The 15414-nt window shown below is 46.6% G+C and overlaps 1 protein-coding gene across 2 annotated transcripts in view; it reads right to left on the bottom strand.

The window, feature by feature from the left end:
- The window catches only part of LOC135056023 (actin-related protein 2/3 complex subunit 1A-A-like), an 87498-nt gene extending 76263 nt beyond the window's left edge, over positions 1-11235 (bottom strand). Inside the window, exon 1 of one of the 2 annotated variants that reach the window (XM_063960730.1) lies at positions 11099-11235. The gene's annotated coding sequence lies outside the window, so the exon portion shown is untranslated. Of the gene's footprint in view, positions 1-7208; positions 7297-11098 lie in introns of those variants that run through there. The other variant, XM_063960729.1, reaches the window with a different exon arrangement.
- Between the last annotated feature and the right edge of the window lie 4179 nt (positions 11236-15414).

Genomic DNA, 15414 nt, shown 5'->3' with positions numbered 1-15414 from the left:
TTTGATAAGCGTGTGAGCGCCTTATCCACTCTAGGGGGTGTTTCCCAACGCGCCCTAACCTCTGGCGGGAAAGGGTATAATGCCAATAATTTTTTAGAAATTAGCAGTTTTTTATCGGGGGAAACCCACGCTTCATCACACACCTCATTTAATTCATCTGATTCTGGAAAAACTACGGGTAGTTTTTTCACACCCCACATAATACCCTTTTTTGTGGTACTTGTAGTATCAGAAATGTTCAAAACCTCCTTCATTGCCGTGATCATGTAACGTGTGGCCCTACTGGAAAATACGTTTGTTTCCTCACCGTCGACACTGGAGTCAGTGTCCGTGTCAGTGTCTGTATCGACCTGAGGTAACGGGCGTTTTATAGCCCCTGACGGTGTTTGAGACGCCTGTACAGGTATTAACTGATTTGCCGGCTGTCTCATGTCGTCAACAGTCTTTTGTAAAGTGCCGACACTATCACGTAATTCTTTCCATAAGACCATCCAGTCAGGTGTCGACTCCCTAGGGGGTGACATCACTAACACAGGCAATTGCTCCGCCTCCACACCATTTTCCTCCTCATACATGTCGACACAGCGTACCGACACACAGCACACACACAGGGAATGCTCTGATAGAGGACAGGACCCCACTAGCCCTTTGGGGAGACAGAGGGAGAGTTTGCCAGCACACACCAGAGCGCTATATATATACAGGGATAACCTTATATAAGTGTTTTTCCCTAATATAGCTGCTGTATATATTAATATGCCAATTTAGTGCCCCCCCTCTCTTGTTTTACCCTGTTTCTGTAGTGCAGGACTGCAGGGGAGAGTCAGGGAGCCTTCCTCCAACGGAGCTGTGAGGAAAAAATGGCGCCAGTGTGCTGAGGAGATAGGCTCCGCCCCCTTCTCGGCGGCCTTTCTCCCGCTTTTTAATGGAAAAATTGGCAGGGGTTAAATGCATCCATATAGCCCAGGAGCTATATGTGATGTATTTTTTTGCCAAAAAAAGGTTTTTTATTGCATCTCAGGGCGCCCCCCCCAGCGCCCTGCACCCTCAGTGACCGGAGTGTGAAGTGTGCTGAGAGCAATGGCGCACAGCTGCGGTGCTGTGCGCTACCTTATTGAAGACAGGACGTCTTCTGACGCCGATTTTCCGGACCTCTTCACTCTTCTGGCTCTGTAAGGGGGCCGGCGGCGCGGCTCCGGGACCCATCCATGGCTGGGCCTGTGATCGTCCCTCTGGAGCTAATGTCCAGTAGCCTAAGAAGCCCAATCCACTCTGCACGCAGGCGAGTTCGCTTCTTCTCCCCTTAGTCCCTCGGTGCAGTGAGCCTGTTGCCAGCAGGTCTCACTGAAAATAAAAAACCTACTTTAAACCTTTACACTAAGCAGCTCAGGAGAGCCCCTTAGCCTGCACCCGTCTCGTTCGGGCACAAAAATCTAACTGAGGCTTGGAGGAGGGTCATAGGGGGAGGAGTCAGTGCACACCAGGTAGTCCTAAAGCTTTTTACTTTTGTGCCCAGTCTCCTGCGGAGCCGCTATTCCCCATGGTCCTTTCGGAGTCCCCAGCATCCACTAGGACGTTAGAGAAAATAATTTTATATATAAAGCGCTCTTCAATAGGACTCAAGGCGCTTAACAGATGCACAGCATAATATAGTACAGAAAATAATAAAGTACAAAAAAGTTTTTCATAAAATACAGAAGCATGTAGATACTAAGGGGACATTGCGGAAATGCTTGAGTAAACAGGAAAATCTTGAGTCTACTTTTGAAGGATTCTATAGTTGGGGCCTCTCGCACTGTGCGGGTGAGTTCCTTAGAGTCGGAGCCACATGACTAAAAGCTCAACCCCCAGAAGAATTACGGGAGATTCTAGGTACTGCTAAAAGTCCTTCATCTACAGATCGCAGTAATCGATTGGGGCAGTATGGGGTCAGAAGCTGCTTCAGGTACCTTGGGCCCTGGTCATGTAGGGTTTTGAAACTCAGTAAGCCAATCTTGAAGATGATTCGCCATTTTACAGGCAGCCAGTGAAGGGAGTAGAGTATGGATGTTATGTGGCTAGAACGGGGCTGGTCGGTTAACAGCCTGGCAGCTGTGTTTTGCACCAGCTGTAAGCGGTGCAATTCTATTGCTGGGAGACCAAGGTAGAGGGCATTACAGTAGTCTAATCGAGATGATACAAATGCATGGATGACTTTTTGGAGATCATCTGAGGGAATTAAGTGCTTGATTCTGGCTATGTTCCTCAGGTGAAAGAATGAGGATTTGATTGTGGCTGATATCTGATGTTTAAGTGTCAAGCCACCATCCAGGACAACGCCAAGATTCCGCACACAATCAGTGGTTTGTAATTCTGAATCCCCGAGTGTAAGTCCAGTTGGTTGGCTATGCTGCAGTCTTGACCTTTGATGTTGCGGTCCTATCATAAGGACCTCTGTTTTATCTGGATTCAGTTGCAGCCAACTGGCACTCATCCACTCCTGGAGTTCAGCTAGACAACCATTTAGGGTTGCTATTGGGTTATTAGTGCCCGGAGCAATGGACAAGTACAGTTATGTATCATCTGAATAGCAGTGGTAGACCAGCCCATGGCGCCTGATTACTTCACCCAGCGGGAGCATGTATACTGCAAAAAGCATGGAGGATAATATAGAACCTTGTGGGACACCACATGGCAATGGCACTGATGGTGATGAGTATACTCCAGACGATACTCTCTGTGACCTGCCTGTGAGAAATTATTTGAACCAGCTTAGGACTGTGCCATCCAGTCCACAAAAATGTATCAGTCGCTCAATCAGAAGCCCATGGTCCACGGTATCAAATGCTGCAGAGAGATCCAGAAGGATTAATATTGAACAATCACCTCTGTCTCTTGCCATCAGAAGATCATTTAACACACACACCAGGGCTGTTTCAGTGCTATATCTTCTCCTGAATCCTAATTGGAATGGATCATAGATATCATGGGTTGTCAGGCGGGTTTCCAGTTGATTTGCAACCACTTTCTCAATAACCTTTCCTAGAAAAGGAAGGTTTGATACCGGTCTGTAGTTCAGTGGCGGATTTAGTGGGGGGGGGGGGGGGGGGGGGGGGGGCGATTAGGGCGAACGCCCCCCCTAAACATACCGCCATCGGGATGGATGGCTGGGTCCCGCTGCGGTGTTGGTGTTACTGCCGGTGCGGCCCGGGAACGGACTGGAGAGCGCTGCAGCGCGGCGGCGGAAGGGGAGAGAGAACGCTGCGGAAGAGTGACACAGTGCAGCAGCAGCAGCCAATCTGTCCGTCGGCTTACAGGGAGGAGGGGGCGTGGTCAGAACAGAAGCCGGCGGGGACACTGCTGCCTCTGCCGTCCCTTCTCTGTCTCCTCATGCTGCAGCGTGCGGGCCAACGGACTCCAAAATACAGTATGTTTCAACATGTATGCCCCCCTCCTAGCTAAAGTGTATACCATGTCTCCTCCTCTCCTAGCTAAAGTGTCTGTGTGCCATGTCTCCCCCCTCCCCTCCTAGGTAATGTGTCTGTGTGCCACGTCGCCCCCCTCCCCTCCTAGCTAATGTGTCTGTGTGCCATGTCTCCCCCCTCTTCTCCTAGCTAAAGTGTATGCCAAGTTCCCCCTCCTAGCTAATGTGTGTTTGTACCAAGTCTCCCCCACTCTTCTCCTAGCTAAAGTGTGTGTCTCCTCTTGTACCGTCCCAGTGCCGCCCCCCCCCCCCCCCCCCCAGCTAAAGTGTGTGTCTGCTCCAGTACTGTCCCAGGCCCCAGTGTGTATGTCACCATGCCCCCCCTCCCCCAGTATGTTTGTCACCAAATCCCTCTCCTGGTCCCCGTATTTGTCACTATGTCCCTTAAAGCCACAGTGTGTATGTCACCATGTCCCTCCAAGACAGGGACAGCTCGACGGCCATTTGAGTGGAGTGGTGGGACAGATGACTGATCTGGCAGAGGACCTCCAGTCCAGAAGTGGACCTGGGACAAAGAGTGCAGCCCGAGAGCCAGGCGGAGGTGACAGAAGATCCGCAGACCCGCAGCTCGGGGTGAGATACTGTTTAAGCCCTTCCGCTGCAATACTCTGCCTAACGGAGTAAAGAAGGGGGCAGGCTCCCCTGTGTTTTTTTTTCCTCGCTGCCCCAGTGTACAGTTAATAAGGGGGTAGGATTCCCCTTGTCCCAGTGCCTGCATTATTTCGGCTCACACGGTGTACTATAATGTGAATTTCGGCTCATTCAGTGTGCTATAATGTGAATTTCGGCTCATACAGTGTGCTATAATGTGAATTTCGGCTTATACCGTGTGGTATAATGTGAATTTTGGCTCATTCTGTGTGCTATAATGAGAATTTTAGCTCACACCGTGTGGTATAATGTGAATTTCGGCTCATTCTGTATGCTATAATGTGAATTTTAGCACATACCGTGTGGTATAATGTGAATTTCGGCTCACTCTGTGTGCTATAATGTGAATTTCGGCTCATTCTGTGTGCTATGCAGGAATGGCGATTCGCCAGTCTGTATCACCAGTGTGCAGGGTTCTCTCCACTAACTGGCAACATTTTATTAGTAATGGCAACAATAGAAAATTTTAGGAGCGAACGGGAAGGGCATTTCTAAGTGGGAGGAGTTATGATTAGGGGGAGGAGTCATAATTCTTAAACCGCCCCCTCTAAAAGTTAAGTCTAGATCCGCCACTGCTGTAGTTGGTCCCTGTGTAGTTGGTCCTGATGTTATTCCCTGTGGAATACCAGTGTACCCCGCTGCAGAAATATAATATTCAAATATAGTAATGATTACTCCCAAATATAAGGATACCTGTGAAGGGGATGCAGTCAATTTACCTACAATTAAAATCCAGACGGTCAAAATCCCGACAACCCCTGACCGACGGTCAAAATCTCGACAAGGTCAAAATCCTGACATGGTCAAAATTTCGACATGTAAAATAACGACAAGGTCAAAATACCAACATTTAAATGTCGACAGGTCAAAAAGTCAACATGAGTTTTTCAGGATTTTTTCTTGGAAACTGACATACTTTACCATCCCAGTGGACCTGGAAGAGGAATATAATAGTGTGGCAAGCGCAGCAAGGCACCATGCCTGAAGCATGGCGAGTACAGCGGTACAATTATACGTTGTCCATGTCGACATACACACGCAAAAAAAAACCAGTGAAAACTTGTATCGACATTTTGACCGATCAACATTTTAAATGTTGGTATTTTGACCTTGTTGGTATTGTAAATGTCGGTATTTTGACCTTGTCAGGATTTTGGCCGTCGTTCAATTGTTGTCGGGATTTTGGCTGTCAGGATTTTGATTGTAGGTATTTCATACTAAACCCCTGTGAAGTCTCTGTTTGTAGGATACCAGGGGTGAATGAATATTAATGTACTATGTTTTATGGTACCCTACTCCACATGCTGAAATATTTCAGCTATTGGTTTGACCACAAGGACTAGTTGGGTCACTCCAAGTGCAGTATGCTTTATTTAGGAAAAAAACTACATCAAAGCAATACATTTCATGATGCATACACCAGTATATATCTCTATGGGCGGATGTACTAACAGCAAAAAACGCGGTCATATCTTCGAAAACTACAGTTCTCAGAGGTTTGACCACATTTCCCATATGTATCAAGCTCCAGAAAGCAAAACTTTCCAGAGCTCGTACCCAGTAGGCAAAGCTATCTTTAGATGGTGTTGCTTATAGAATCCTATGGCTTCCTTTTGCATAATTCCCCGAGAGGGATCCAATAGAGATCCCCGTGTGTCTTGAGCATGTGCTGCTAGATGGCCGCGCATGTGTAGAAGGACTCCTGGGGCAAACACTAGGAGGTCCGGATATCACAATGGACAGCTCTTATCAGAAGAGCTGTCATTTGCATTTATTTTCACAAATCTACATGCAGACGACGTTAATAAATGCCACCATACATGTGGCAAGTGGCGGGATGTATCTAATTCAAAATGAGATGTGTGATAGTATATTTGTTTATCGGTGCTTGCTTATATTCTGTCAAATGAAACATTTATAAAATCTGTACTATGTTCCCATGAAAAGTTATAATTTGTATAGAACTGAGTACTCACAAGAATGGATGCAGAGTGAGTGGTATGCCAGTTATTGCAGCGTGATCTTGCACTGTCACTCTGGATGTCACGAAAATTGATAAACTCATATTTGTCTATCCAGACTTGTGTGGTTCTGGTCCTCATGCCTGCTTGCATCTGCCAGCATTAGCAGACAGCTTGTGATTGGCTGACTGTGAATGTGCCACTGATGCGGATAGGATGTGGATACCAGTGATGTGCGGTGGGGTCAGCGGCTGTGGAGGCACACATGGGGGTGGGTCTGGGTGCTGGGAGTCTGTGTCCCCCTATTCAATGCAACACACACACACACACACACACAGTCCTGTCCCCACACTCACTGCAGATGCCACACCCGTACACACACACACACACACACACACACACACACACAGCCCTGTTCCCACACTTAGTACAGATGACACACACACACACACACACACACACACACACACACATACATATAGCCCAGTCCCCACACTCACTACAGATGATACACACATACAGTGGCGACGAGAGGAGGTGGAGGGTACTCTCTACCTGTCCCAGGCCCATTGGAGGGGCCCGGGGGTGCCCTGGTCCCGCTGCCCTCCACCTTCCTTGTTGTTGACAGCAGCATGTTGGGTGGGGAGAGAGGACTGTCCGCCGCCGCTGCAGCAGCCTCTCTCCCAGCCCAGCAAATTCTGACATGTGCTGGGGTGACAGGCAACTCAGCGGTGGCCAGTCTCTACTGCGATGAAAGGAAGGGGAGCCATCGCGCCCTCCCTTGCGCTGCCACCCACCAGTTCTGACACCGGCTCCCCCACTGCGTTGTGCACACCAGCTTTGCCGCCACATGTCAGGTTTTTTTTTAGATTTTCAATAGTGCTCTGGCCACGCCCCTTCATTGGCCATGCCCCCACTCATTACTGGGGCCCAGCAAAGCTGTCAGTGCCCCCCACACACACACACACAGTCCTGTGTCCACACTCACTACAGATGCCACACACACACACACACACACACACACACACACACACACAGACACACACATACACATACAATTCTGTCTCCACACTCACTACAGATAATTCTCACACACACACACACTCAGAGTCCAGGTACTGGCAGCTACTCACCCCAGTCATTGTGCACGGGTGGCTGCTGCTGGCACTTCAGATCCCCATCTCCCTCCTCCTCTGTCACGCTGCGCAGCTCCGGTGTCTGTCTTCCTGCACTTCCTGGATTGGTCACATGACATAGCACAAGTACGCCCCCACACTGAGGCATGCCTCCCATTTCTCTTTTCTAAGCAGCATGATTGGCTGCTGTGTAGCCCAGTCCCGCTGTACAGGCAGGCTCTGACAGTGTGTGAGAGGAGGCTCAGCTCTTGCTGCCTCATCTTTATCTCTCCCTGTAATTTCGGGAGCCCTGCAGCTCTGGCCAGTTTTATCTATGAAATGCTGCAATAATTCAAAGAATATGCTTAGAAGTTATAAGCATCTTCTTTGTTTTATTCCAATCAATTTTATAGTCAAAACTGTAAAGTATGACAGGGAGCATGACAGGTGAGGCTCTGCCTCCCCTGCCTCCCCTGATTGCATGTCTCTGGTGGATACTGATGTTATATCGACATTAATGAACATTTTAACCATACCTCCCAACTGTCCCGATTTTCGCGGGACAGTCCAGTTTTTTGGGCACTGTCCCGCTGTCCCACCCGCAGGCAGCAGTGTCCCGCGGAGGCGCCCAGAGCAGAGCAGTGGTGAATAGACGCTGTGCGCATGCGCACAGGGTCTATTTACTGGAGTCAGAGGGAGAGGGGGCATGCCAGCAGTTCCCAGAGCGCTGGGCATGCCCCCTCAGTGATGAAAACGGGGGCCTGGCTCTCGATCGCGGGTCCTCCCGTGAAGCCATGCCCCTTTTCTTAGGCCACACCCCTTGTTCCTCTTTGTGGAGATACAAAGTTGGGAAGTATGTTTTAACCATGTCAACATCATAAAGGTCAACCTTCTGCTGTGAACGTAGACATGGTGACTTCATGCCCTTTTAGTTACCTCATACGGAAGGCAGTACTTCTAACAGTAACAGAATGGTTAAATGGTTAAATATATATATATGTATGCCAGAAAATATGAAAAGAGCAGGGAGCGCCAATAGTGCATTAAGGGGTGCATTTACTAAGCAGTGATAAGAGCAGAGAAGTGAGCCAGTGGAGAAGTGCCCATGGCAACCAATCAGCACTGAAGTAACATCTATAATTTGCATACTATAAAATGATACAGAGCTGCTGATTGGTTGATGGGGAAATATCTCCACTGGCTCACTTCTCCACTCTTATCACTGCTTAGTAAATGTACCCCTAAAAGTGTAAACAATTTATTTAAAACACATCCACGGTAATCAAGTAAAAACCCGTACCGTAAAAGGCGGTTAAACCACCGCTTGTATAACCAGCATGAAATTATCCCACAGTGCAAATCAGCGTTCGGGATTCAGTGTCCGCACGTCAGACCACGCCCATACGCGTTTCGTCATCAGACTTCGTCAGTGGGCTTGGTCTGGCTTGGTGTTCCCTCCTGTAAAGAGCAGGGAGCCGGCCCCGGGACAGTATGCAGCCCAGGGAAGCCACTTCCAGGAGCAGCAGGAGGAGGAAGGCCGGGCGGATACACACAGCCCACTGTGAGTGTGGTGGGCGCTCATACTTTTTACGTTATATATATATGTATATTTATAAATAAAGTAATAATTCAGTACAATGTCCACGTGATGCATTTACAGATCGTGTTAGACGATGTGCTGAGATGATCTCTCATTTGTAGTGTAAAATGTAGGAGATATACAGAGACAGTTGTGTGTTCTCTCCGCTGACTGAGAGAGGTGGAACATGCTAAGACTTGTGTCAGCACAAGCAGGGTTTGTTATGACTTGAGTAGAACTATCCCTGAAATTCTAAAATTTCACCAGGTTTATTACTGACATCTGATGAAAAATGTCATGGACTATTTATACTGATCACTCTGTACAAACCTTCCAGAATATTGGTTAATGTTATGGTTTATTAAGCATACAGAAAAGTTTTATGCTTCTTAAGCACATGTAATTGACAAAACAACAGAAATGCATAGTGGTTAGTTTAGTTTAGTGAGTAATGTGATACTACTCAGGAGACATGTGGGTACTATCTGCCATAAAACACTCCAGATTACAGAGATCCCATGTATACAACGGTTATTACACATTGTTGGGAAAAGATGTTCTTACAGGTCATTTGCAACTAAAATGTAAATATAAAACTTCCTGTAGATGATAACTGCAGGAAGGAAGGGTTATAAATATTCCCATAACAACAAGAGCCAAATCTGTTTCCATTACACTATTAGTATATCTGACAAATCTGTACTGTGCCTTTTATTAACATATGATGTCAGCATCCATCTATCCCTTTACAGGGGCTGAATGACAGTTGCACAATGGGGGTAATTCCAAGTTGATTGCAGCAGGATTTTTGATAGCAATTGGGCAAAACCATGTGCACTGCAGGGGAGGCAGATATAACATGTGCAGAAAGAGTTAGATTTGGGTGGGTTATTTTATTTCTGTGCAGGGTAAATACTGGCTGCTTTATTTTTACACTGCAAATTAGATTGCAGATTGAACACACCCCACCCAAATCTAACTCTCTCTGCACATGTTATATCTGCCTCCCCTGCAGTGCACATGGTTTTGCCCAATTGCTAACAAAAATCCTGCTGCGATCAACTTGGAATTACCCCCATTAAGTGAGTCGCAATTGCACTCATACTACCACACGTCCCTAGTACATTCATGCTGCTAAGAGCCCGATTCTGAGTCAGTGCTGCAGTGTGTGTGTGTGTGTGTACCTCTAGAAGTCTTTCCCTGGTGTACATCTGTGTGTCAGCATGTGCAAGGACCAAGATGCTAACTTTAAGCATAGAAAGATGCTGAAATACAGCTTGGTGTGTTTTAAGATTTCTACATTTCCGAGACCCTGGGAGACTACTGCAATGCAAGGAAAACCATACATGCTTACTCTACCGGAATTTCTGAGACTGATGTTTTTAGTAGAGTGGGTTCCGTGACAGTAGTTAAGCCTCCTGCATCCCACCCATTACTCTATGAACGGTCGTAGGTGTCCTTGCTATGAACCACATTATAATGCCCCCTCCCTCCCCCCATGACACAATACCACAAAAAAGCAGCATTATGTAACAGGGGCAGGATGGTATAAGCGTGATTATCAACATGACACCCCTGCCCCTCCACGTGGACCTCATCCTCCCTTGACCTAGGATTTCCGGGAGGAAAGGTTGGCAAGCATGCAGAAACCACGCACCTTTAGTATGAGACATGCAATTAATATCTCAGTGATCAGCTGTACAGAATCATCCTAAGCACTTCTATTGCTTTAAGTTAATGCAATCACTGGCTACATAGAGTGTTTTTTTATGGGCAGGGGACACACACACACCGGAGAGTGGGCACGTGTGTCCTTCCCTTCTCACGGCATTGGCTATGATTTTGCTCTGCTCTTGCACAGTGAATTCCCATTTAGGCTTTCAGTCCTGGAACTTGCCATTGGTAATTGCTATTACGGATGGAAATACGTTCTGGTGAAACTATAAAAAAGAAATTATCACGTGTGAAATGTAATCAGTAGCGCTTTATAGCTTTTGATAAATCTGCCTGTATGAATTTCCACACAATTTAGTTGTATTGTATATACATACTTGCGACCAGCTTATTCAAGAGGTAGACCTATTCTTGACTTAAACAGGACCCTTATTAGCCCCCTGCTACATTCTCTTCCTCCATCCACAGTAATCTGATTGGAGAGCGTATGATTTTAAATAGCCTTACTTTTTTTTTCTTACACTGACTATTGCTATTTTCTGACTGCTGAATAGCACGTAATTGATCTAATCAGTCTCAGTTTGATTTATACAGCCCACAACATGGTATATGTGAGTTGGAAATCTCTAAGCATTAGATTATATAGTACAATTACCTGGTATATTGGGTGAGATAGATGTCTCTGTGGCTGATGTTGGCTTCTAAATGCACCTTTCACACTCTGCGCAGGGCGGGGATATGCAGGTATTTCACACTGCCTGGAGCCCTTAGATGAGCACAGGTATGCTGGAGGTGGAGCCACTGGCAAACGAAACAGGAGAAAATAAAAAAACAAAACACTTAACTGATTTTTTTCCTCTCCTAAGTTTTTTTTTTACTGCTTTTCATGACAATATAAAGTCACTTATCAACTAAATATCGGCTTGGTGACTTTATGAGGCTCAGCTGCCTTAGCAATAAAGGCCCTGAGCTGCAAGGGTTAATGTACTGCTTTGCTGGTCCCCTGTAAAAGGTTTTACTCATGCGTGACCTGGTCAGAATTGAGTTTTCAGTTCCATGTTGTCAGAAAAAAAAGCAATGTATATTTAAAACTATTTTACAATTAAGTATAGATTTTGAAATTGAAAGAATAAAGCCATTTTAATCTGTAATCGGCATCCTAGTACTTGCATAGTTTTAGGATCTCATTCAGTAAGGATTACAAAATTAGCAAATCGCAATTCAGATGATTATTGAACGGCTGCGCATGCGCAACGTTCGCATTGTGCAGGTGCGAGTTACTATAGCGACAGAAATTGCGTACACATCGTGATCGCAATGCAGAGGCTGTTTGACTGATAGGAAGCTGACGTTTCTGGGTGGAAACCTGCCATTTTCTGAAAAAACACAGGCATGCCCAGGCGTTTTTAAGAGTGACTCTGACGTTAGCGATGACCACTTCCAGCCTCTTGTGTCTTCGATGTTCCGGGAATTGTATATGGTTATGCGATCAGCCCGCATATTGCGATGCATTCGCAATTTCTGCAATGGCCGTTTTTTCTCTATATCTGGGCAGCAACTATTTGAACTGCTTTTTATCAGAAAATGCAATCCTTACTGAATAAGATCTGATCGCAGCAGCAAATTTGTTAGCTAATGGGCAAAACCATGGGGGTCATTCCGAGTTGATAGCTCGCTGCCTATAGGGAGTGTATTTTAGCTTTGCAAGTGTGTGAACGCCTGTGCAGCCGAGCTCTGCAAAAACATTTTGTGCAGTTTCTGAGTAGGTCTGAACTTACTCAGCCCTTGCGATCACTTCAGCCTGTCTGGTCCCGGAATTGACGTCAGACACCCGCCCTGCAAATGCTTGGACACGCCTGCGTTTTTCCAAACACTCCCAGAAAACAGTCAGTTGACACCCATAAACGCCTTCTTCCTGTCAATCTCCTTGCGATCGGCTGTGCAAATGGATTCTTTGTTAAATACATCGCTCAGCAATGATCCGCTTTGTACCCATACGACGCGCCTGCGCATTGTGGTGCATACGCATGCGCAGTAGTGACCTGATCGCTGCGCTGCGAAAAACGTCAGCATGCCATCAGGTTGGAATGACCCCCCATGTGCACTACAGTGGGACAGATATAACATGTGCAGAGAGAGTTAGATTCGGGTGGGGTGTGTTCAAACTGAAATCTAAATTGCAGTGTAAAAATAAAGCAGCCAGTATTTACCCTGCACAGAAACAATATAACCCACCCAAATCTAACTCTCTCTGCACATGTTATATCTGCCCCACCTGCAGTGCACATGGTTTTGGTTTTGTCCATTAGCTAACAAATTTTCTGCTGCGATCAGATCTGAATTAGGTCCAAGGTCCTTAACCACTTAACTGACGATTTATTTCGCCGAAAACCGCTACGAAATTGTTGTGTTTTTTTTTTATGAGTGAATTAGGTGAAGAACATTACTTTAACCCTATCCCAAATGATTTTAGTTAAAAAAAATGAAAAAAAAACAAAATAAAAATAGGATTTTAATTACCTACCGGTAAATCCTTTTCTCGTAGTCCTTAGAGGATGCTGGGGTCCATTTTAGTACCATGGGGCAGAGACGGTTCCGCAGGAGCCTTCGACACTTTAAGACTTTTCAACAGTGTGAACTGGCTCTTACCTCTATGCCACTCCTCCAGACCTCAGTATAGGAACTGTGCCCGAGGAGACGGGACAACTTTGAGAGAAGAATTTACATTAAACTAGTGGCGAGATTCACACCAGCTCACACCATACAAAACATGCCGCCTAACATGGCCTTTAACATAACCAATGCTAACGTGCATGCATAACGTAACAGCAACTGCTGTAAAACATCTTAACACATGAGAACCTGTGTAAAAAGACAAAACGTAATTTGCAGGAAAAATGAGCACTGGGCGGGCGCCCAGCATCCTCTAGACCTCTACGGACTACGTGAAAAGGATTTACTGGTAGGTAATTAAAATCCTATTTTCTCTTACGTCCTAGAGGATGCTGGGGTCCATTTTAGTACCATGGGGATGTACCAAAGCTCCTAGTACGGGCGGGAAAGTGCTAATGTTCCTGCAGAACTGACTGACCAAACTGAAGGTTGTCAGCAGCCAAGGTATCAAACCTGTAAAACTTAGCAAACGTGTTTGCCCCTGATCAAGTAGCTGCTCGGCAAATTTGCAATGCCGAGACACCCCGGGCAGCCGCCCAGGAAGAACCCACTTTACTTGTAGAGTGGGCCTTTACCGAACTCGGTAATGGCAATCCTGCCGTGGAATAAGCGTGCTGAATGGTACCTCTGATCCAGCGCACAATAGTCTGCTTAGGAGCAGGACCCCCAATCTTGTTGGGGTCATAGAGGACAAACAAAGATTCTGTTTTCCTTATCCGAGCCGTTCTTGCAACATAAGTCCTCAATGATCTGACGACATCCAAGGACTTTGAAACGGCTCAGGTGTCAGAAGCCACTGGCATCACCACAGGTTGGTTGATATGGAAATAAGACACAACCTTTGGAAGAAAATGCTGACGCGTCCGCAGTTCAGCTCTATCTTCATGAAAAATCAAATAAGGACTCTTGTGTGACAAAGCCCCTAATTCAGACACTCGTCTGCCTGAGGCCAAGGCCAACAGCATGACCACTTTCCAAGTGAGAAACTTCAACTCTACCTCTTGTAGAGGCTCAAACCAGTCCGATTTAAGGAACTGCAACACCACATTAAGATCCCATGGCGCCGCAGGAGGCACAAAGGGAGGTTGGATGCACAGAATCCCCTTCACGAACATCTGGACCACAGGAAGGGAAGCCAACTGTTTGTGAAAGAAAATGGAAAAGGCCGAAATTTGGACCTTGATAGACCCTAATCTCAAGCCAGCATCCACACCCGCCTGTAGAAATAGGAGAAGACGTCCTAATTTAAACTCCACCGCAGGAGACTTCTTGGATTCACACCAAGATACATATTTTCTCCAAATACGATGGTAATGTTTGAACGTTACCCCTTTCCTGGCCTGAATAAGTGTGGGAATGACTTAATTGGGAATACCCTTACGGGCTAGGATCTGGCACTCAACAGCCATGCCGTCAAACGCAGCCGCGGTAAATCTTGATAAACAAACGGCCCCTGCTGAAGCAGGTCCTCGCGAAGAGGAAGAGGCTGAGGATCTTCCAGTAATAACTCCTGAAGATCTGGATACCAAGCCCTCCTTGGCCAGCCTGGAGCAATGAGAATTGCTCCAACCCTTGTTCTTCTGATGATCTTGAGAACTTTTGGTATTAGTGGAAGTGGAGGAAACAGATACACTGACTGAAACACCCACTGGGTCACCAGTGCATCCACTGCTATTGCTTGTCGGTCTCTTGACCTGGAACAATATTTCTGAAGCTTCTTGTTGAGACGTGATGCCATCATATCTGCTTGAGGAACGCCCCAATGATCTGCTACCTCTGCAAAGACTTCTGGGTGGAGGCCCCATTCTCATGGATGGAGATCGTGTCTGCTGAAGAAGTCTGCTTCCCAGTTGTCCACTCCCGGAATGAAAATTGCAGACAGAGCTTTTGCATGTCTTTCAGCCCAGAGGAGTATCTTTGTCACCTCTGCCATTGCCGCTCTGCTTTTTGTTCCACCCTGGCGGTTTATGTAAGCTACTGCCGTTACATTGTCTGACTGGAACTGTACGGGATGACCTTGAAGAAGGTGTGCCGCTTGATGAAGGCTGTTGTACACAGCTCTCAATTCCAGAATGTTTATGTGAAGGACTACTTCTTGACTTGACCATCGTCCTTGGAAGCTTTCCACTTGCGTGACTGCTCCCCAACCTCGGAGGCTTGCATCTGTGGTCACCAGGATCCAAGTCTGAATCCCGAACCTGCGTCCCTCCAGGAGGTGAGAACTTTGAAGCCACCACAAGAGTGAAATACTGGCTTTTGTTGACAGGATTATCCTCCGGTGCATGTGTAGGTGCGATA

Source organism: Pseudophryne corroboree, chromosome 3 (assembly GCF_028390025.1).
Source record: "Pseudophryne corroboree isolate aPseCor3 chromosome 3, aPseCor3.hap2, whole genome shotgun sequence".
In the NCBI taxonomy this organism is placed as follows: Eukaryota; Metazoa; Chordata; class Amphibia; order Anura; family Myobatrachidae; genus Pseudophryne; species Pseudophryne corroboree.
The sequence above is the reverse complement of the archived record's forward strand: the minus strand, read 5'-3'. Positions and strand labels throughout refer to the sequence as shown.